This window comes from Belonocnema kinseyi, chromosome 1 (genome assembly GCF_010883055.1).
Source record: "Belonocnema kinseyi isolate 2016_QV_RU_SX_M_011 chromosome 1, B_treatae_v1, whole genome shotgun sequence".
NCBI classification, from domain to species: Eukaryota; Metazoa; Arthropoda; class Insecta; order Hymenoptera; family Cynipidae; genus Belonocnema; species Belonocnema kinseyi.
The window spans coordinates 114,364,700-114,370,011 of record NC_046657.1 but is presented as its reverse complement, the minus strand read 5'-3'; the positions used below and the strand labels follow the sequence as shown (position 1 = coordinate 114,370,011).

General features: G+C 30.6%; 1 protein-coding gene across 3 annotated transcripts in view; it reads right to left on the bottom strand.

The window, feature by feature from the left end:
• LOC117166938 (lysosomal acid glucosylceramidase-like) overlaps positions 1-5,312 on the bottom strand; it is a 40,770-nt gene that overhangs the window by 14,903 nt on the left and 20,555 nt on the right. For 2 of the 3 annotated variants that reach the window (XM_033351441.1, XM_033351415.1), the window contains exon 1: positions 4,642-4,691. The exons of the other annotated variant lie outside the window; for it this stretch is intronic. The gene's annotated coding sequence lies outside the window, so the exon portion shown is untranslated. Of the gene's footprint in view, positions 1-4,641; positions 4,692-5,312 lie in introns of those variants that run through there. 3 annotated transcript variants of the gene reach the window in all.

Here is a 5,312-nt window from a genome sequence, read left to right as displayed (position 1 = left end):
GAAGCTAGAGAAGTATGCCAGGACAGGAAAGTATGGCGGAAAATAGTTAATAAAAAGAGTGTCAGTAGAGTGAACGACGCCTGAAACAAAGACCTTGGCTACCCCGAAAGAGAAATGGCCTAATGGTGTAATAGTATATTTACTGTGCTCCTGTTGATATGGATTTGAAACTTTTATAATTAATATAAAAAAAGTAAGAGCCATATAAAAAATCTAAAAACACCTTTATATTCTTCTTCATAATATGTAGGTGTGGATTTTTCTTTGTTTAAATGTTTTGTTAAACAATTACACATTTTTTTATATTATTTCAATTGTTATAAACAAACTCAGCGTAGGATTGAAAACCCAACTTCACAGCATTCCTCGTGGAAATCTGAGTTTCGTCAGTTTTGTCAAATTTTCACACGCATACTAAATAATTTGAAAACAATAAAAAAATGACTTATTTCTCACCCAAAAAGTGACTATACTCCCAAGTGACTACCGGTTTTTTTTTTAATGATACAATATAATATTATTAAATGACTAATTGTCAAATTTAAAAAATGTCATGTTGCGTATTTTATTCTTCATTAATACAAAGGAGCCCCCTCCTCCCACTGACAAGGGTCGAAAAAAAAGGCTCGCGATCGCGCAGTATCCGTTTGATCGCAGCCGCTCGTCTTACCCTCTCCACTCGACTTCTCCTCACGTCCCTGACTGAGTGAGAGCGCTGTGTCGTGCCTTGCCAGTGGGGGGCCCTTTGTCCTAATGAGGCCTAAAATCTCAAACATAAAAATGTTATAGTTTTACAATTAGCAAATTAAAAATATTATATTCGGAATCTATATTTTTTTTGATTCCAACGATATGTAACTTGCGGTCAAAATATTAAAATCAGAATGAGTTATGGCAGATTTTAGTTTATGTTTTGACCCTGGCTAGCTAGCATTATCGAATTGTCCGCAGAATAGTTGAAAATGTATCAGTTTATTTGGTAGAAAATTCGTCTGTTGATAATTCAACAGAATATAGTATGAATTTTTACCCAATTGTCTAGAAGAATATTATACTTGAAAAGAGATATTTTCCACCAAAAATGGAATAGTTGAATTTTCAGATTAAAAAATTTGTGTTCACTAAATAATTCATTTGTAAACCAAAGTAAATGGAATACTGGAATTTTCAAATTGAATATTTATTTTTCAACAAAATAAATCATTTTTATCCAAGTGGTTCGATTATTAAGTTGTAAAATTCATTAATTGATCAATTTGCTATTACAGTTTAAAATTAATTATTTAACTAGGCCTTTGTTTTAATGATTTTTTCAACTAAGCAATGTTAACTTGCAATGTTGTTTAATGCTCAGACAAAGGAAGCTACATGATTTTTCCAACAAAAATAAAAAGCACAACATTTTTAAATGCGGTACAAAATTATCACAAATTTCGCACTAAATTATGCAATATTAAAAAATAAGAATTTTGCAAGATCGCAGAAACAAATCTTAACTACACCTTCTGGTAGTGACGTATCTCAAAATGTGCAAGACCTTAACATTAGACCAATTTCCATTTGGTCAATTTTGATGCATACAGCACTGACTTCCGTTTCGTGGAGTCTGCTGCGTTTCTACGCGCATGCGCCTACATTTTTCAATCTAGTACAAAATAAGCACTTATTTATGCAATCTTAAACAATGAGAATTTTGCATTATTTCATGCGTGGCCGTGCCAGACTAACGTTCGGCTAAAGGAAACCAGTAGTTTTTTCCAAAAAATTAAGAAGCACGGTACAAAATTAGCCCAAAATTAGCACTAAATTATGCAATGCTCACAAACTCAATATGATAAAGTGGTCGTGTTTACTTAACAGACCATAGGTCTGTTCTGCGTGTGATGTCACGGAGGGTTTTCCTGTTTTTAATTGACAACATGAAAAGTATTAAATCCATAGATATCCTAGCTGTTTGATATGTTATTTGAGAAGAATAAAAAAGTATTAATAATCAGGTTTATATTTTTGATTATGTTCATGTAACCTTTGATTCCCATATTTGAGAAGATTCCGAAAAGTATTTTATAATTATATAAAAAATGTGAAAGGGGGGGGGGGTGTCGACAGAACGTGACGTATTATTATAGGTGGGTGTCTCGTTAATTCGTGCCTGAGCGTGATAAGAGGTACGGGGGAGGGTGATAAAAAAGCTTGAAATAAAGCGTGACCTCAAATGTGAACGCTCCCTATCTACAAATTTCCTGACAGTTCCAGGTTTTCCAGGCATATAACAATTTTCTGATAATTCCAGGTTCTTCAGGAAGGGTAGACACCCTGCATTTTACAGTTTTTTATTGCATTATTTAAATTGAAAGAAATTATTTTTGGAAACGAAAATTTACCCCTAAGGTTAAATTTTGCTTATTCTATCAAAAATTTGACCTTTGTTTTTACTTATTTACTTATTTATAATACTTATGTAATAATAATTATTTATCCTGTAATATGTTTTTTTCATATTTTCCGAGATGAATATTATAAATAATATTTAATAAATATTAATAATATTGAAAAAAAATACTATTTTAAATAAGTCCCTTTTCTAGTTACCCTATGAATTTCGCATTGGCTCGAAGTATTCTATCCTAAAATAAAAATGTTGAAAAATGTTCAAAAATCGCTATTTTGAGGCTTTGGAATTTGCTTGCAACTAATTTGAAGTTGGTTTTCTTGACAGCGCTAATGGACAAATTTTGAAGTATTTGTTTAATTTAATTTTTTTCTCAAAATTTTTTCTAATTCTAATTATAATTGTTCTAATAATGGTTTTAATCTAATAAAATTAAGTTCTAATTGCAAATTCACTTATTAAAATGTCTAACTAATGCAAGTTTTGTAATGAGTACATTTTAGGGAGGTAAACGGGAAATTTGAGATTTAAATGATATTTAAATCAGTGTTTAATCTGATAACTGCTAATTTCATACAGGCCCTAGTTGTCTTAGTATCTCAAAATACCCCCAATAGCGATTTTGAATATTAGTAAATAATGGCTATTTTGATGTTTGAAAATTTGGTTGAACCAAGTTGAAATTAACTTTCGTTATTCGATATCACTAAATTTTGATTTCAAATATTTGTTTAAATTATTTTTTTTTAAGTTGTCACAGAATCCAATGTAGACAGAGGGTTCAAAACTAACATAGGAATAAAAATTGATATATGGACAAAAAATCGGGTATAGGGCCAAAAAGTGACACAGGACACAAAATTCCTATAGGAACGAAAATTGATATAGGGTCCAAAATAGACGTTGGGCAAATAATCAATATAGAACCGAAAATTGCCGCATAGTTCCCGAAATCGATACAGGGCCCAAAATTGTCACAGGATCCTAAAATGGCATAGTATCAAAAATTCATATTGATTTGGGGGCCAAATTTGAAACAGGTCCCGAAATTTATGTAGGGTCCAAAATCTCTTTTGAGACCAAAATTGACATAGGGCCAAATATGGGAATACGGGCTAAAACTAAGATGGGCCCGAAATGTACATATGGCCCAAAACTGACACAGGACTCAAAATTCATGTATATGGCCCAAAATTGAAAGAGGACCCAAAATAGATTTAGGGCCAAAAGCGATATAAAGCCCAAATTTGGCATAGGCCCCAAATCTTACATCAGTTCAAAAATTGATATAAGACCCAAAAATGACGGACACAAAATTGACACAAGGTTCAACATTAACATAAGACCCAAGATGTGTATAAGCCCTTAAATGTCATAGGGCATAAGATTGATGCATAAGCCAAAATTTTCTAAGGACCTAAAATTGACACAGGGCCCAAAACTGACATGACCAAAAATATAAGCACCGAAAGCTAGAAAAACCTTCCTTGTAAGCGCTCGGCGCCTATTTTTACTCATTTTTCTTCCTAAGAGGTATTCAATATTCATTTCCAAAAATATAGAAAAACTTTAAAGTATTGAATTTTGAAATCAAATTTGTCATTTTATACAGGATCAAGATGCAAAAAGGAACTCAACTTTTTAATAGAACAAGCAAAAATCAACCGTTTGTAAAAATCTTTGTTTTTCAAACAAAATTATTTAATAGTTTTGTACGCTTTAAAGTGTGATAGAGAGTATTACTTAAACTTTTTTAATGGAGCTTATCAATATAACTTTTTTTATTTTATGCTCGTACGTTCTTCGTTTAAAAACAAAAATTTAATCTAACCAACTAAATCTAAAATGTAACTTAAGTTGTTGATAAATAACACTATTTTTATTGAAATTGGAAGTTGTGAATGATTTGAAAAATAGTATATTTTACATTTTCGTACTGAAATCGGACGGTTTTTTTCAGAAATGTAATGAAATATAAAAAATGGAATCAGTAAAAACAAATTTGGTTATCATGTGAAGAACGTAACCTTTTTTTACAAAACCCTGTTTTTAAAATATGTTAAATAAAATCTTATAAAAAAAATCTAATCACATTCAAAGAGTCAAATTTAATTCTTCCAAAAACATCTCAAAAATGTTTTTTATGTTTTTTTAATATCAAAAAATATATATGAAAAGTACCAATATACAAATGTAGTATTATATTGTTAATTTGTTAATTAATCTTTCTAGTTAAACAGTAAACTTACAGGTTTAGCAATAGAAGTATGAAACCAATGTCAGAGCTTCAGTGATAACTAAAATTATAGATAAATGTTACGGATCTGGTCTATAGTCTGAAGGTTCTATGCATTCATTATGAACTAATGAATAGGTAAATACAAATATCAAATAAGACATGCAGAAAATTTAAATAAAATATTCTATCCTAATAACAAGAGAATACGAAACTTTATAAATTAAACAAAAATCAAGCTACCAGATAAGTTGGGAAATAATTCATTTAAAATATAGACATTGGAAATGAACTAAAAAATTAAGAGTTCTAAAGTGAAGCATTGAAAATTTTATATACGAGGGTAGTTCAATAAGTCCTTAGAATGAAGTATAAAAACAATTTTTTTTGGGTAAATTTTTTTTTATTTTTCAACATAATCTCCTTGGAGCTCTATACACTTGGTCAATCGCTTTTCAAGTTTTTTTAATCCTTCAGAAAAGTGCGTTTTCGGAAGTTCCTCAAAATAAGCACTTACAGAGGCAATGACGTCTTCGTTGCCTGGAAATCTCTGTCCACCGAGCCATTTTTTCCAGTTTTTCAAGTGTTCGACCAATTCGAATTTTAGTTCTTCAATTTTAGCCATTGAAACGAAGCATGTGTGAACTCGGGCGTTGTCGTGATGAAAGAGAATTTTTTTCTCGC